Consider the following 18,673-nt stretch of genomic DNA (forward strand, 5'->3'; position numbering starts at 1 on the left):
ACAAAAATTAACTGCTTTTTCACAAGACAGCCTCTAACCACCAATTGTTATTTACAATGCAACACAGAGATATAAAACCATACCCAAAATCAAACTTAGATTTCCCAACCCTATGTAAAAAAACCCCAAAATAAAAAATTAAAAAAAAAAATTCAAGAATTAAGGAAGCAAAATTTCAGTAATGAGGAAAGTAGCTACTGATAGGCTAGTCTAAAGCATGCACTAGCATGCACTAGGTAAGTTTATTTGGTTCTCAAACTGTTGGCCATTAATTCTAACAATTTAACTGCTTCCTAAATATCTGCCAACACATGGACAGCTTAAAATCCTGTCAGATTTAAACACAGATCCCCTCAAACAAATATTATCCTATTGCATTCTCATGCACTGGATTTTTTTCTCTAGTAAGCGTCGTATCTGGGTGATAAATTCAACCTGACAGTTTTTCTGTTCACAGTGGGCAGTCACCTTCTTTCAAGACCTCACTAATCCAGCAGAGAAACTTTGCACCTTGGCTTTTGTTGCTTCAATAGACTACACCCAGCACCAGTAATACACACTAATAATCTATATAAAGTGTTATTAAAAGGGATGCATAATCTACTAGGAAAGCACAGGTGGACCCACACCTTCAGTAAGTGAAGAACATCCTGAAGTCAACAAAAGCACAAAAGGACAGCAGGTGAAGATCAGTCTTGGTTCTGAGGGCCACTGCAGTCCTGACACCTGGAGCAAACCCCAAGAACCACAGAACTAAGACAGCCTGAATGCAAGAATGATGCAGGGATAACTTCATTGGTGTCAGTGTTCTGAAGGAACAGCTAAACCTTTTCTTGCCATGATGAATGGCCTCAAGTCAGGCTGAGAATTTATTACAAAACAAGGAACACCCACTGACCCTACTGTGTCCTTTTCCCTGCTGCCATGACAGCCACTGGAATCACAGCTGCAGGACCTCCAGCATGGGCCCCAAGAACCAATCCCCAGGCGAGTTTCAACTACCTGGAATCTAATGTAAAAAGCTTTAAAAACCTGCTGGCAGCCATCTCTGATGACTAAAGATAATCAGTGCACGACCATGAAAGGATCATTATTAAACAACTGTGAAGAAGCACTTTGGAAAAGGGAGAAATATCACCAGGCATCTGCTTTGACTTTGCCAATGGGATAAAACCCACACTTACGAAAGAATCACATGTACAGAAGGAAACCATAAATTTTAGGGAATTAACAGAAATCCAAAGCAGTGTTTACATCCTGTGCTATGTGGAGCAGAGGACATTGTTTGTGCTCAACTGTTTCCTCCATTGCAGGCTCCACCTGCAGTACCTGGGATGTGCTTACACTGCTCTGTGCAATGCACACATCCACGAGCCTGGGATCAGCTCACTGGGGCACTAGTCATGAGCCAGCAACCAAGCTCAAAATGGGAGCAGAAGACCCATGAGAAGCCTGGCAGAGGCTCAGCTTCACTCCAACACGTGGATGCTGTCCTCAAGAGCAGAGAGAAGAAATCTTCACTGGGGCACATCTACATTTCCTTGGCACCTTCCTGAAGGCAGATGTGTAACCATCGTGCCAGCCTCCAATATTCAGCTGTTTCTCTGCTGTTGTATTTCAGCAGCAATTTTTTTTTTTTCCTTTCATCCCAATGTTCTCCCCATCCTCCTGGGTAGAACACTTCAGTGCTCTACATTCCCATGTTTCCATGAAAAAACCAGGGATAAGACTACCTATGTCATGGACACAGATCATTAATACACTGCTAAAGAACTTGTATATTTTCAGATGGAAGTGATAAATAAATACTACAGTGTTTTTAAAAAATGAATCCTTTTTTCTTGCCCTCACCATCCCCTCACAATTTGATGGAGACCAAACCCACAGGAACCGTGTATACATGAGAGGACTTTGCTTAGCAGTAAATATAAAATAACTGCAGTAACTATTATGTTTCCTTCATCAAAACATTCAGCTTGCTAAATATCACCCTGTAGCACATTCTTTAGCTCAAATAAAATAATAATAATTACATTAATAAAAACTTGATGTCAACAAGCCAGTAGGAAAAAATTTCCTCTTCCTATAAGCTTTACTGAGAGAAAGTGATCTTTAGGATGGCTGCCGGCACCAGGATGTTTTTCAAGATAAATTCAAACATGTTTACTTTATATAAACACACCAGCTAAACAGTCTGCTGGTTTGTGTCTTTCTTTTATGTCCAACTGCATTTCAGTCCCATCTAGAATTGCCAGAAACCATAACATCAACCCTGTCCATAGGCCTTGGCTCGGGTTCCAACTGAATAATCTTTGATGTATTTCAGAGTTTAATAAAGCTGTAAGGAAATATCTTTCCCCCCGGTTTTACATAGAGAGGCTTCAGCTCTGCTAGCTAAAGGCTGTAGCAACCACAGGGTAAATAAAATCCAGGCAAAACAAATCCTCCTGTTCCTGTTGGACTATTGTTCTTGTATGTATGACACAATTTAACACAAAAAAATTATACTCCCATGGATCCGTTCACTCCTTGAATGAACTTTTCAGGTCATTACCTGAAACACGAATTTTCTTCCGTTCCCCAACTTTTCATAGTCTGCTTAGTTTTACATGCTGTGAGCCCCAGCATGCTTACACTTGCAGTAGATTAGTTTTGCTGGCATTTTGGAAGGACTGAAGTCGTGTCTCTACACACGAGGTCTTCCAGCCACAGAGAGCATTAGAGCCTCTTAAATCCTGCACCCACAAAGTGAAGAAAATCCCTTCTCTTTTGCACAGGGGAGGGAGCTGCAAAAAATCTACTCCCCCAAAATGACTTCTTGGAATAATGAGAGCAGCAGCCGATGCCTCCCCACTGTCACCTCCCCACTGTCACCTCCCTGGCGGTGCCAGGACATGGAACAGCGATGCTCACTGAGCACCTCCTTCATCCTCTGTCTCACCACCCACATAAAGGACATAAAGGTCACAAATGAGGTTACTCAGGCCCTGGGGCTGTTTAGAGTTATGCAGGAAATTTTCTTTCCCCCCTTTTACGGGAAAACATTAGGCTATCAAGCTCCTTACCGGAACAAGTCTAAAAAAAACCCTCTCTAAAATAACTTGCTTCAAGTGACTGCCTGTAGGACAGGGACGGGTAGGAAAGTGGGGTATTCTGCTGTAATAACATTTTCCTAGTTGAGACAGCTGATGAAAATCTCTCAGGTACACGTGCAGTAAAAATTCCCTTTGCTTCTTTTCATTGCTGCTTTGTTTTCCCCCTAATTTTTTCCAGTTGAAGGTTTGATTTTTTTGTTAGCCACCTGAACAACATAATACCCAGAGCACAACAGTACTTAAAAGCTAATTGAAAAAAAAAAAATCTATTCTGGGGTTGTAAAACACTCAAAACCTCTTAATGACAACACAGTCTATCCAAACCATTTCACTATTAAGCTTTGCCAAAATCTTGATGAAGTATTCTTACCAAACAGCCCTGGCACTTCTACACTACCCAGAAATCTTATTTTCAGCTTGCAGCTGTGTGCTCCCAACTTTGAAGTCTGGTTGACTCTGACTTGCAGTTTTCACAATGAAGACAGATATTACAGGAAGCACAAGCAGCCAATTCTCTAATTTTTATTCACAGCAAGCCATTTCTGGAGTTCCTCATTTTGCATCACTCCTTCCTCCTCAATATGCCACCAAAACCAGGCACCACACCAGCTTATTTCAAACTGGAAGAAACAAAACAGCAAAAATACCTTGTGAAAGACACAACTTTCTTTAGATGATTTTTCAAAATTAAAAGCAGGCTCAAAATGAACTCTCATTACATCCGGAAGCTGCTGCTGGACGGGGTCCGTGACGGATGAGAGGCTGCCAGGGACAGCCCAACTCCTTCACTCTTACAGGGAAGCAGTGCCTGGTCTTTTGTTCTCAAACTAATTCTATAAATTTCCTCTATGGCAACTATTTCCTGCACTTATTTTTCAACTGATATTAAAAGGACAGTTCTACAGCATGCACGAATAGAGCATCATTTTGAGATGGGCAGTAACAGTCTCTAAGAACTCAGACACTCAGGGAAGCAAACCCCTTGCCCAATAGAGGGCTTTTAGTACTTGAACTAATGAGTTCTCAGACTGCTGATCTAAATTAGATTGCAGTTGGTTATTAGAACTTGAGGCTTTTGGGATTCAACAGTATATGGCCTAAGAATGCTTTTCTATGTCTGGTGGGAAAGAGAGGGCAACCTCCTATTTATGGCATAAGTATCACAGGAATATTTAAAATTCACCACTGATGTCTAAGGACTACTTCTTGTGGTAAAGCCAAGGTCCCAGCTCCTGCTGTGATTGCTGTGTAAGGCAGAGAGTCACAAAACTTCTACAGGCAGCTGCAGCCTGAACCTCAACACCCGCCCTCCCCTGGGAAGGCTTCCCATCCCACATGGAATACCGTGTGTGTTTGTTACCCCAGCAGCAGCCACGGGAGCCCAAACCTCATCCAAATAGCCCCACACTGATCAAAGCCTGCAGCACAAGCACCCCTAAAGATTCCTGCCAACTCCTGGAAGGAGTTGGGGGGGGCTCATTCCTTGAGCAGTAAAGAGAAATCTCCCCTTCAAAAGTCTGCATGAGGAGCTGAATGTCACAGTCCTAATCCCAGGGCTTGGTCAAGCCCACGCAAAACAGGAGGTTCAACGTGGCCCATCCAGTGCCACCTTCACCACCAATGAAGCAGAACAAACTCCACAGAGAGCTGCTGCAGCTCATGCACAGGTCCATTTCCCCTCTCCAAGACACAGCTCCTCCCTGCTTTAGATGCATCGCTCACAGTTGTTGCACAGTCCCTGCTGATACACTCGATGAAATCCTTATTAGAGAACCAGAAATGAACTGAGCCAAAATTACGTAGAGTTAAAACCTACTTTAGGCAAAACATTTCTTGCTGAATTAATCCTTAAGGTTTGCACAGCTCCACCTTCATTCCCACATCAAAGAATTTCTCTCATGATTTTAGATAGTGATTTATTTTCTGATTTGAAACTATTGAAACTATTTCCATTGTGAAATATTTTTATATTTTAAATAAGTGACTGTCTTGTGATCAAAATTGAAATCTGACAAATCTTTCAACCATGTTTCTTCCAACATATGGAGAAATTTCTAAACTTTTTGATCTGCTGAAAAATTCTGAAATATGTTCTCTTTGGATCAACCACACAGAATAATTTTTTTCAGATCTTCCAAAAATATTTGCACAGGACACTCCCCCTTGACCTAAAAGCGTAATTGGATTAACTGCTAGCAGTAATAGGCTGTTATCCTCTGAAAAGACTAGCCCAGATAAGGCTGCTTTTAGATCCTTGTGGATAATAAAGACAAAGACATATGACATCAAAAATTTGTTGATAAATACTGCTAAGAATGCATCTCCTCTTTCCCCTGTGGAAATGGCACCAACATTTCTGCACAGAGCCTTATCTCCCAGCTATTCCAGGCACCCATCTACCACCAGCCAGCCTTGGATTAACTGATCTGGGCACTACTCAGTGATGCAGCTGTAACCATCACCTTCCTGTGCCCACATGCCATGATGGCAACTGAAGGCCCAAGATGCAAACTGGACCCATTTCTTAGGGACATCTGCTGCCTTGGCTTGAGTTACTGATGTGAAGAGAAAGCTTCCTACACTGGCACAGCCTCAGACTGATGGATATTTATTGAGGATTTACTGATTGTTCACGTAGGCAGAGACAAAGTTGCAACAAGAAGTCCAAGGGCAAACAAGGGAGACTCGGGCGCCTTGGGAGGGTTGGTTAAAGGATCAGGAGCACAAGGAGCGTTCTGCTCCATCCCTGCAGCTGCAGGGAAGAGTAAGGGAAGAAACAGGAAAAGGCAGCACATCAATACCTTGTCCCGAGCCTGGTGTCACCAGCAGAATGTTGTTTCAGTGCAGGTTTAGGTTGATATTAGGAAACACTACTTCACCTAAAGGGCTACCAGGCATTGAAATTGGCTGCCCAGTGATGCAGGGGAATCACAGCCCCTGGAGGGATTGAAAAGATGTGAAGTGTAGTTGTGGCACCTGGGGACATGGTCTAGTGGCAAACATGGCAGTGCTGAGGAAATGGTTGGGCTCCATAATCTTTGAGTCTCCTCTTACCTCAACAATTGTGTGATTCTGAGAGAGAATTCTCCTTGGTTTGGGAGAACTGCAGTTTCCAGGTGCTGCCAGGCAGTGCTCTCAGCCTCCTGCATCTGAGCTGTGACAAACAGATCCACACTCCTGCTCATCAGGGGCTAAGGAACAGCCACCATTTACTCTCCATTGTGCAGACCCACCACCTCTCCCTTCCCAGCCATCAGGATCTGTGGTTTTGCTATGCCAGACGTGCCCACTCTTATTTAAACTCTGCAGCTCAGCTCACCGCTTTGCTGTGCTTGCCCCTGAATGAATGAATATTTCTTCTCTGCCTGTTCCAAGTGGTTTCCTGCTTTTCCCATCTGCTAAAATAAATGCAAGCTGGCTGCTTTCCAAACAGGTGGGTTGGTGCATGCAGCACAGCAGACAAGACAATAATTTACAGGGTACTATTCATTTCTCTGGAGTGTGCGTGTGAGAAGCAACAGGGAGCAGGGAGCAGCAGAGCTGGGAGCACACCCGTGTGGAACTGGGGATGCTGCATGGCAGCAGGGGCTGACTCAAGGGAGGACACTGAAACAGCAGGACCTGCTTGGCCAGCTTCAGGAGATAAACCATCCAAATTGCACAGCCACCAAGGATTTGGCTCTTAGGATCAAGCTGTGGCTGCCACATCAGCTGCTGGATCATGCATTTCTCTTTCTGCTCCAACAACACAAGACAGAAGCATCATGGAACACAAGAGGAGATAGACAGCAACTCCAGATGAGAATATGAGTTTGCTCAAACCCCTCACTTCACCCCTGTCTACCACAAAACCCACTCTGACCAGCTCCTGGGAAGTTTAAAAGTTGTTGCGACAATTTGTGTCACAACACTGAACTACGTTCTCCATTGACAAAGTTTGGGAGAAAAAGCAAGGCATGTTGCTGTTTCTAAGAGAATATCCTTAAGTGTGGTGAAAATCAGGCATGCGAAGGAGAAGGTGTCAACAGAACTGCTACAAAGATCCAGGATGAGTGGGAAGCTACCAGTTTTTGAGAGCTTCGGAGAGCTATAGTTTGCTACTTATGAAATATTAGAATACTCTTGTGTATCATAACTTTAATGAGAATTTAATTATTAATGTAGCCCTATTTGGAGCTAGGAGAATAGTTTCAAATGATAAGGGAAGTAGAGAGAAGTGGGAATGCCTGTAGCTTTTTTCTTCCTGTTTATGGAGCATATATTGTCAACAGCTGGGCTACAAAGAGAGACAAGCCTCCCTAGTGTTGGGGGGAAAAAAAAAAAGCAAAACAACAAACCCACAAAGAACGAGCAAAAAAAATCAGGATCCTCTAGGAAGAGCAAAACAAGGAATAGTAGCTTGAAAACGGCAACAAAATCATCAAATAATAGACTGCATCCCTCCTGAAAATTTGAAAGGATCAGCCATGCCTCTTGGGAGGAGGAGATGAACATCAGGCTGCAAGTCTGTTTCAGAGATTCTGCTACAGCTCTTGGGCATTTCTCTTGGAAGAAGCAGACAAGAACAGAAGCACCATTCATAGAAGGACAGGTGACACCTCCCAATTATTTGCCCCATTTACTGAAGATTAACAAAATGAAGGATGCAAGAAATTGAGTGTTTTAAAATTCAAACTCATTACAGAAAGAGCTGATCAGAGAAATGGCCTCAGAGGAAATTTTTCAAAGCAAAGCACAGAAAACTCATCAGCAGAAGCCAGAAGCCTCGGTGTGCCATGGAGAGGTGCACAACGTGTTCTCACAACCACGGGAAGCAGCAGAACCCTGCACACTGCTCTGCTTCAGCACCCCCACCCAAGGGGGCAAAGAGCTCTGACCAGAGCTATGCACACAGAAGCTGAACAGCAGAAAAGTCCCTTCCGAAAAGAAATACATCATTTAACCTGAAATTAATACTACTCTTCATTTTAAGGTTGGAAATTACTTTTAACAGGTTAAAGATTAGGCTTATGCAGATAGGGTCCCTGTACACAAACACACATGTACACAAAACATTTCAATTTTAAAACAGTCACCTGAAAGGCTGTAATATTTTCTCACATTATTTTCTTAGACTAAGCTTTAGTTAAGCTGAATTCCACCCACAGGGATTTTGTACAAATCACTTGTTGCACACCCCAAAAATTTACCCAGACAGTTACACCACCTTGAAAAATACTACTCAGCTGTAGGCTTAGTGGAGTCATTCACACAACCAAGAGAAACCTCTGCCTACACTGTCACTTCTGTTCACCAGCGTGTTACCTACTGCAGCAGCCACGGCTGGAGCAGCTTTCCCCAGCCCAGTTGCCAACGTTATGACTGAATAATCCACCTCAACCAATCTGACAATCAGCCAGCTCTCTTTTCCCACCATCTGGCCCATGCAGTGTTAAGTGATTACATCCACTTGCACAGCCATCGACTGAGGAACAACATGCACAACACCACATTCCCCTTTCCTGAAACACAAGGACTGCGGTTCAGAAGCCTGCAGTTGACAGTTTTAGAAACCGTACTTGAAAATATTTTTCCCCTCTCTACACTTACCTGAAGCCTTTCAGACATTGCAGAAATCCATGTGCAATTATGCCATCACTGTTAATCGGTGTGGCTACATCACACTTGCTGCTTATACAGAGAGGGGTTTTGCTTTTCACTGTTAATCAATTTAATCAGCAACAAGACAAATTAGCAGAAGATTAAACTGTCTGTTTTCCTGTCACTGTCTACCTTAATGATCACGCTTGTAGAGTCCAAGTAGATGTTCTGTGTACTGAGATCTTTCTCAGCTCCCCAACAACTTTCTTTTGTACACTGCTATGGTATTCCCACATATTGCCCAGCATACCTGCTCTGTACTAGCAACCTAAGTGCACCAGAATTACAATCATTTTCACACAGTATGGCCTTAAATGATATTATTATTTTACTTAAAGTGGTAGCTTTCAGTTCCTTGAGACAGCTGCTAGATCATCTGAAAGGCAAGGCGAGAGAGGCAATCAGTACGAGGTCACTGACAGCAGGAAGGGTTCTGCTCCCTTGCTGTGAGCAGCGAATGTGCAGCGACTCGGCTGATGACAAAGCAGGGAGGACGTGCACTGCCCAGGTATCAGCCTGAACAGACAGAACCTTGCAGAGAAACTGGAGCAAACTTCACCTCAGCAAGCATGGAGCTACCAACTCCTTCCCCTCCAAGGGGACCCTGAGGGGGATGCCTTGGCAGCCGTCCTGCCCCTGCCCTGTGGATGGGCAGAGGATGAGCAGGACCTTCTGGGCTCTGCAAAATGAAGCAGCCAATCTCCCCCAGCTACACAGCCCGATGGTGGCACTGAGCCAGGCTGAACAAAGCCAGCACAGCAGGAGCTCCCTGTGCCTCGCACCGCTCCAGCCACCTCTGCTCACCGGGAGCGGTGATGCCAGGTGAGGGCAGGGAGCAAAGGTGAGCCAGGAGCTGCCCCGGGAGCAGCTCAGAGCACTTCACAGTGATGGCTGTGTGCATGGAGATGTCTGTGCTCAGGCCTGGAACATCACAGTGCCAGCACTCTTCAGCCCGATCCAAATGGGATTTCAATGCTATGTGTTTGCACACTGGCAAAAAAGAGTTAAAACCCAAGACTGTGCTAAGGCAAACGATCAATAACTCAGCTGAGTGACTCTGGCCCAGCAGATCACTGGTCTGCTCAAACAGCCTGGCCAAGGCCAACGTGTTGGGCAGTTGTTCCTGACTGACTGACAGACGCGTTGTCACCAACGGGAAGAGCACAGGGACAAGGTCGCAATACAGAAACAAAATGTAGATCTTCTACAAAGCAGCACACATTTCCACACAACTTAGCATGAAATTCAGATGTTTCTACAGGTGATCTCCATGCCCGGGTGGTTGCCACCCTCTGAGCTTGCACAGCTACCATCCACTGCCAGCCATGGGAAACAGCTCAGCACCAGAACTCCTACTGCTACATAAATATGCACACCAACACTCAAGATGCAATACACTGTTTGGAATTAACTTCTCCAGCAATCAAAAGGCAAAATGGTCAAATAAGGTTGTTCTGTTAAAGCAGAAATAACAGTGGAGTTTATTGCCTTTGTGTATTTTTATACCACATTGCATAATATGCTCGCATTCATGTTCAGCACCGTAAATGACATAAAAAACAACCCAAGGCGGCAAGCACAGCCGAGCTCGAAGAAAAAACATCATCACATTTAACATTCCAGTGCATGAAGCGAATGCTGCAGTCCTCTAGCTTACAACAGTCTATCAAAGTTAGCAAAGACAAATGTGTGTCTTAGAAAAAAGACATTGTTTCAACATTGAGCTATAAATTAGCTTCTGGTTTTTAGGAGGTAGTAAGTGGTCTTTATTTTAGTAAAGAAAAAGCCGCTCTTCAAACTAAGGACATTGCACACGGCGTACTGTAGCTGCGGAGCTGCCTCGGGATACCACACTCACTTTTGTACTGCTTTGGAATCATCCATCCGTATTCGAGACAAGTCACTATTTTGTGTCATTACTGTATTTATGCCTATTGGGCCTTTACATACCTCAAAATAAACTGAAGCATTTATCCTGAAAGTTGATCGAAAAACTTTAAAACATGGGAAGGATGCTGCTGCTGTAAATGTCTGAAACTCATGGATTCATACCTGCTCCAGTTAAACAAAAAAAATCATCAGGAAAAGCTTCGGAGCAATTTGCAGCAGCTGAGTGCTTGGCCTAAACAACTGTCAAAACAAGTGCTGGAGTACAGAGGGCCTGTAAACCCTCATTACTGAGCACTGCACTGCTCCGGACAGCTCAAGCTGGCAAACCGTGTTCTCAGCAGTACCTGCACAGCTCCTAACCACCCGTGGCCACAGTCCTTCTATTGTTCCTTGCCCTGTACGCCACATAAGCATTTATAGTCATTTTAATATTAGCCCCCACAACTCTACGTGCAGCTTAAGTGCCTGAGGGAAAACTCAAAATGAATTTTTAACAGCTTCTCAAAGAATTCATTTAGGGAACGAGGTCTTTGCAGTTTGCAAACAAACCCACCTTTCCTCTTACCTTTAAATTTACTGATCTGTAACTTCCATTCTACCCCTGTACTCTGCTCCTGAACTGAAATGCTAAAGAGCACTTTGCAAAATTCTATTAATGTTTTAGTCTGCCTTTATCTATTAATTTCACAACAGATACACAACTGACAAAGATTTCTGTGCTTGCTATGGCATGCACTGCTTACTTCCACACTACAGAGAAGGGGATAAAAGCTGCAGATCCCAGATGTGCTATCCCACCCCCAGAATGGTCCTACCTGTCTCAGGCTTCTGCGCTCAACCCGTGTGAAGCCCTCTCTGGAAGGAAGCAAGCAGTGACTTTGAGCTGCTTCTCCTTGTCCTGAGCTGTCATGCAGATGTGGGATTGAGGCTGTCCTGACTGCCTGTGGATCTCCAGGCTGCTAAACACAATGATCAGAGATGACTCACTGTCACTCTCACACACATTAAATGGTTCTGTCGATTTTCTGACTTGAGTTATTGCTGTAATTGTTGTGTCTCACAGCTGAAGGGCTGACACCAGGGTTGACTCAAGCTCCTGCAGCCGTGCTGGGTCAGGCTGCTCGTGTCGCTGGGGCTCAGACCTTGCCCTCACCCAGCAGAAGTTTTTCTCTCCCATCAGGTAAGACAACAAAAGGGAGCTTCCCTTGGCCACATCTGACATTTCAGCACTGAAGTTTCTCTCCAGGAATGCTTTGCATATCATATATTAACAGATTCCGACTAAAAGCTTTAGTTTCACATCATGTCTAGACAAAGTGTCCGGCTGTGGGCAGTAGCCTGGAAGGGCACTTGAAACAGCTGTGGGTGAACAAAACATAAACTGTGTTGCTGGCAGGTTGTATGCATACTGTATCTCATTTATTTATTGTCCAAAAAGTGAAAATAATGGGAATTTCACAGAAGTTTTAGACAGAAAGAGGCCAAAATTCAGGTTGGCCAGAGAACCAGGAACAACCCATGTTGTCCCCAGGCTGGACATAAGGAAGCATTTCTTCACTGGAAGGGGGGTAAGGAATTGGAAGGGGCTGCCCGGGTTGGTGGTGGAGTCACCATCCTTGGAGGTGTTCAAGAAGCAACTGGGCATGACACTCAGTGATCTGCTCTACTCAACAAGATGGTGATGGGTCAAAGCCAATGGGACTCCATGATCTTGGAGGTTTTTCCAACTTTAATGATTCTATCACTGTATGAGAAGCTGTGGCTGCCCCAACCCTGGCAGTGCCCAAGGCCAGGCTGAACAGGGCATTGAGCAACCTGGGACAGTGGAAGGTGTCCCTGCCTGTGGCAGGAGTGGGGCGAGGTGACCTTTAAGGTTTCTTTCAACCCAAACTACTCTGATCCTATGTGCGTCACTCAACACCTAGAACAAATGAAACAGTCAGAAGGCAAGGGGGGAAGTAGATAAAAGTTCCACAGATGATTTTGATGGCAAAAAATGTAAACATGCTCTCTACAGAGTCCAGGTGCACTCAGCAGTGTCCATCCACACCCTGGCTGCACTCTGACAGTACAACTGTACCCAAGCATTGACCAAAACTCCTTCACACCACAGAATCCATGCAGAAAAGTGACACCACAAAGGCACCACAGCTGCAAAGCCACAGTAAACTGATGCTGGAAGCAAAGAATAGGTGGTAAAGTATTTATAGCCCACCAGAGAGTCTCTACCACTTCTCAGCAACCACCAGAGTTTGTCTGCCCTTGCCGTGTCACTTGTTAGGTGAACACTGAATCTTGATGTAAAACTGCATCACTGCTTCCCTTCATTTAAATGAGCTGCCTGAATTGAAAGCATTTAACTCCCTTTCAGTGCCTTCCATTATGCTCTAACACGCTGTGGTGTGATTACAGCTTTAAATATTTACTTGACATTATCTTGCATCTGGCAAATGTGTTCTGATACTCCCAAGCAAGTCCCATGCAGGATTAAGTTCTCCACTGGTCTTTGCACAGTGGTAATGGATCCCATTTATTTTACCACTGCAATTCTCTCCGAATTAGGTCTGCAGAGTCTAAGAAGTTTTCAACAACTCTGTTAAGACAGATGAGATTTGCGGGCACCAGACAGATTTCTAAGTTTCTATAGCAGCTAAGACTTTTTCTGCCTCCATTAGGCTTTCTCATCTTCTGTGCCACTCAGACCCATACAAAGACTGACTCTTACTCTGTTAGTGCTGTCAATTTGTATGCACCTTCTCAGTTTATTTTCTTATTGTTAATTAACTATTTCATATTGCAAATTCCCATTTTTCAGATAAGGTGCTGTTGTCACAATAGTCCTGTAAGTGAATTATTATAACTATAATGCATTCATAAATAACACATTACAAGGCTTAAAATACATATTTTTTTACAGCTGCTGCAATCCAGTTGGCCTACATGTAATAGAAATTGTGCACCCATGAAATTAAACTGAGTAAAAAATTAATTTTCAAAGGCTTAGTTCTCTGAAAAAGTTATTGCCTCTAATTCTTTTTGGTCAAATGTTATTTTCTTTCTGATGCTAAATTAGAATACTAAAATAAATAAAAATGACAGCCCCTGGGTAGGGAACTGAAGTAATGAAAGCAACCAAATTCCACTGAAAGCCAGGCAATCATGGGGGTGGGAAGGAGAGAGGAGAAAAACAAACACAGGAATATTTTCTGATGAACCTGTGGCAGGATAACAGCATTCTCAGACAATTCTTCAGTAAAACATTCCCGAGTCAACTTCTCCATGAATACCTTCACAGGCATTCACAGGCTGTTTTCCATGGACCTGGTTATTGTTTCGGAGAGCCAAGAAGAGCCCAAGAGCCTGCCCAGGAGCTCCAGGAAACTGGAGGCACCTGCACACCTGACAGCTCCTCCTACCCCAGAGTCCAGTCCAGCCCCGCATCCTCTGCCGTGGCCCCACAAACCCAGTGCCCAGGGAGGAGCCCTTGACCAGACCTGCTCCTCCCCAAAGGCCAGGTCTGCTGAGAGGAAAGAGACCATGGGAGAGGTTTTCTTCCTCTTCTGCCCAGGGCAAGGGCAAGAAAGGACTGCGTGGTCTGTGGTCATAACCCCATGAGCTGGGAGAGGGGGTGAGCAGTGGGCAGGGTGCACAGTTTATCCTCACTGCTGGCAGCAACACACCCACACTGGAAACTGGAGACCTAAAGAGACTCAAGCAATGGGACACAACTTCAGAATAAGAATTAAAGAGCAGGATCCTGACCTTCAGTGATTTCTATAGTTTTAGAACTGGGAGGGCAAAACACGAAGTGTGGTTCATCACTAACTGCATCTCCACATTCCTCCCTCCTGGCAGAGACACCGAATAAAATGTGCTTCGATTCGATGTCACCAAGCCTTCTGCAATCAATTCACCTGTGCTCCCCCCTGATGACAGAGATCTGGGCAGACCCGAGTGCACCTGAACCTTGGCAAAGGCCACAGCAAGGGCCCCCTGCTCTGCTCTGCCTTTGCACTTTGTCCCCTGTGCTGCCCACAGGACACACCCCCCCCATGGCTCATCTCCTCCTGCAGATCACCCCATCCCACCCAGGGCACGCACCCGGTGAGCAACGGTGACAAACAAAATCCTGCTTCACTCTAAGCTTTGGCTGGGTTTTCACAGCCCCGGGAGAGCCAGCAGGGTTTCATCTGATCTCAGAGCCTGCGTGCAAGGAGATCTCTGACAAAAAGACCAGCTGACCAGCACAAAAGGCCTGCACAACCTCCCCCCTTCCAGGGATTCAACACAGATGCTCCAGCACAAAGTCAAGGGAACATTTTAAATATTTCTGTCACCTTGCTGTGCCCCTGATGGCTCAGGCTGCAGGCAGGCTGCTGTGCCCGCATTCCTACAGCACTGCACAGATACAATTTTTCCCATTTATTTGCCAGGAAGATACTCAGCCAACAACAAAATGGGGAGTGGGAGTTGCCCAAGAACAGTTTTGTCAGTGTCTAGAGAAGTAAAATCTCAAAAGAACACTTTGTCTCTCAAGTTGCAGTAATTAGGTAAGTCCACGTTTTTTGGCCAGCCCAAGGTTGCATTCAGTGGAACACCCTGTAAAATGTCTCCCCCGTTTCTCCTGAACAGCCTCAAGAACACTGGCAGTGGAGCCTGCCTAGTGAGCACACACAGAAAGCCATTAAACCCTGAGCCACAAGAACTAATCTCTGCTAGCCACTGACGCCCATCCCACAGGGCAGGAACACGACACACCCGAGTTGTTCCCAGCACTGACTGCAGCATGGACACGTTTCCTTCACACCTAAACCAGCTTGATTTTCATTTTATTTTTGGCTCACTCTTCATCCCAGGGCTATTAAGACCTGGTCAGAGAAGGCTTTTGCAGGCTATCCAAGGCTAAATCACCTAAATGCACACCTCCAGCTCACAGCATTTTATTGTTGCTGCTTCTGGCACATGGAGAGTTTAGATGAAAACAAGCAAATATTGGGTAAAAACGATTCCAGAAAAAGCTGAATATTTATGGCTTGTACACAGAAACCTGACTGGCAAGTGAATGCTTCAGGTAGAGATAAAAGGAGTGACAGACGAGTAACTTTTATCTATGCAGTCTATGTTTAATGACTGCATCAACATTTGCAGATGATTAGGGCCAACCTAAGTGCTTTGTTGTTTCTTTGTTCCGTTTCTCAAGGGTTCGGACTTTATTTATTCTTTTTCTTCTTTTTTTTTTTTCTTCCTCCCCCCATAGTTGCAACTAAATATAATTTTTGGCTTTTAAAGACCTATTTCCATTTATAGAATCCAGATGACAGGCTGGGGATGATATCTCCTAGCCGAGGCATCTGCCTCCTTGACAGAGGGAGAGATAATCACGTCGGGTGAAACAGGCTCGGCATCTATGACAAGCTTAAGATGTCAGAACGGGGAGCGTTGTGTCTCGTCCCTCTGGATATTTTTTCTTGAGGAGTTCAGCCACATCTCGTGTGAAAGGCAGCTTGCAGTGAAAGGAGCTCGCAGCGCTGCTGCGCCGCCAGCGACAGCCAGGAGCGAGGCAGGGGACGCTTCGCTTCTGAGGCTGCCACAGTTTCTGTTTAATTGCTTGCTTATTTATTTAATTACGGCAGCGACAAGAACTTCTGGCCGAGCTGCCAGCCCGCTTTCCCTGGAACAATTTGCTGTGCTGGAATTGCTTGTGCTGGACAATCCTCCTTCCCTCCTGGATCTTCACCACGAGCAGCCCCACCTTCTTCTGCAGGATGTCACAGCTGGCTGAAGCACCTTGCACCCAGGCAGCAGAGGCAGAAGGCCCGGGACACAAAGGGTTTGCAAGGGGACTGGGTCCAGAGAGGCATTTCCATGGATTGAATCCTCAGATCCAAAGAAATGCCTCCAGGACACATGTCCCTGCCTCCCGGATCAGAACAAACCTACAGCACTTGCCCCCTCCACACTGATATAAGTTCTGTTTTTAATTTGGAGATCAAATGTTCTGAAGTCACCAATCAAATTATGCTGATAAAATTAGTTAGATCAAGGTGCTACTTTTCCTTTGAGATGAGCCATTTGATGCTGCAAAATACCACCAAATGAATCTTTCTGAAAGTAGATTCCTCCTCACAAATAAATTTTTCTTGCCAGATGCTGATGTAAATGCTCACAAATCATGGAAGATTTCCAACAGATGTGCCACCTTCAGTGAGACAAAAACAAGGAGGCTTTTTGAATTAGAGGATAACATTAAGCTGTGATTGCTTGATGCAGATGACTGTTAGTACAAATATTTTAACTAATGTTCACCAGGGGATTTTTTTCCAAGGAAGGATGTTTTCCTTGAATTGATGTTTTAAGTTACTGGTTTGTAATGACTTGCACTATATATATACATCATTAAGCTCCCTTAGCCTGTTCTAGCAGGAATGAAGGAGAACTCTTCACCAGATTAGGAGCTAATGGCACAAAGAAAACACATACTTTTTTTCTCCAATGGTATTTGTTATAGAACTCAGAAATGGGCCTAAACTTTGAACAAATGAAAAAGGGTCATAGAAAATAATCCTGCTGAAGCTGTAAGATGTTCCTTGAATCCAATTCCATTCCCTTCAGAACAAAAACTGAAGACTAACATGCAACTAAACTAGCAAAGACTAAAGACAATTTTGATAGTGTTACCTACACTATTTTCCTTTCAAGTCCTTTGACCACAACAGGGCACCTAATTTACACAAAGTGCCATTTTCAAACAGCCTCCCACCTCCAGACAGCCACGTTCACAGCTCACACCTGTGGTGGTGTGATTGTTAGGAAATTTTCTTGGCCTGATTCTCAGCTGTTTCCAGGTTACCTGGGGAGCATCTCCTCAGGGAATTGCTTTCACCTGGTTATCAGGGGAGGGCCACATCCCTCCCCCTGCCGGGATGCACAGACCAGGAGCACCAGGTGGTGAGGGAAGGGTGGGACAAGAGCAGGTGAGGTTTGCCTACACTTCATCTCTCCCTCTTTCCTCCCCAAAGTGCTCTTCTTCCCCATCAATAAACACTCCTGACACTGCTCCAAGACGAAGGGAATGGAAGAAAATCACCTTTCCAAGTCACGGTGGATTTTAGGGTGCAAGGACTCTTTCTGTGAGGGAGGCAAGCAGCAGCCCAGGGTGCAGAGTGAAGTGCAAGGGCTGGCTGCAGTCAGAGAGCAGGATGTGTGTGGATGCACCCGTGGGCAGGCTCGGGAGAGGTGACAGAACTCAGAGGGAGTGGCAGAGCTGAGCTGAAATGTGAGGGGTGTACTCTTACAGGTGCTTGGAAAGCTCTGCATGCACCTACTGGGCAGAAACAGTCCTAGAAGATGATCCACCATCCACTCTGCTCTTCAGACAAGCCACAGGCAGTCCCTCCTCCCATCCCACCACATTCCCTTGTCTAGTGCTGTGGGAAGGGTCTGGATGGCAATGCCAGAACCTTGGGAATTCTTGATGGTTCCCAAGGCTCCCGAGATTGAGCAGGTGCCATTCACTCTCCTCACTGCCAGAAATGAAACCAACACACACAATCTGGAAGGGGAGCTGTGAGCAGCTCTAAACCCCCAGAGGACTGTGGCTCTGGTATGAACCACGGTAAGGAGTTTCAATGCAGATGCTTTTGATCCAATTACTTGAGGCTTAACCAAAAAATTACAGAGGATGTTTCCTACTCACTGTGCTCAGATCTACTCCTTGTCATTTGCCAACAATTTCATTATTAAAACAGAGATCAGGAAAATAATTAATAAGACACAACCAGTTTGCCCATTGCACAGCCAGGAACAGAGGGGCAATCTGTTTCCCAAATACGTTTGCATACTGGTTTTTGCACAGTCTGACCAGCCAGGTGAATGGCAGATACTGAGACCTCTCAGTGTGTTTCAGCATGCCACACAACCCACGGGTACTGCTCAGGTGTACGGTGTGGGCTGAAGAGGCACTCCCTGGATTCCATGAAAACTCTGCAAAGCAATTACAGAGGCAAATAAATTATTAAGAAAGAAGTGACAGCTCTGGGAATTGATGC

At 45.0% G+C, this 18,673-nt stretch overlaps 1 protein-coding gene across 4 annotated transcripts in view; it reads right to left on the minus strand.

The window, feature by feature from the left end:
- Window positions 1–18,673, minus strand: part of FGF13 (fibroblast growth factor 13) — a gene marked incomplete at its 5' end in the record, with an annotated part of 238,698 nt that overhangs the window by 110,118 nt on the left and 109,907 nt on the right. The window lies entirely within an intron of this gene.

The sequence above is a fragment of the Coloeus monedula genome (assembly GCF_965178545.1).
Source record: "Coloeus monedula genome assembly, chromosome: 12".
Lineage (NCBI taxonomy): Eukaryota > Metazoa > Chordata > Aves > Passeriformes > Corvidae > Coloeus > Coloeus monedula.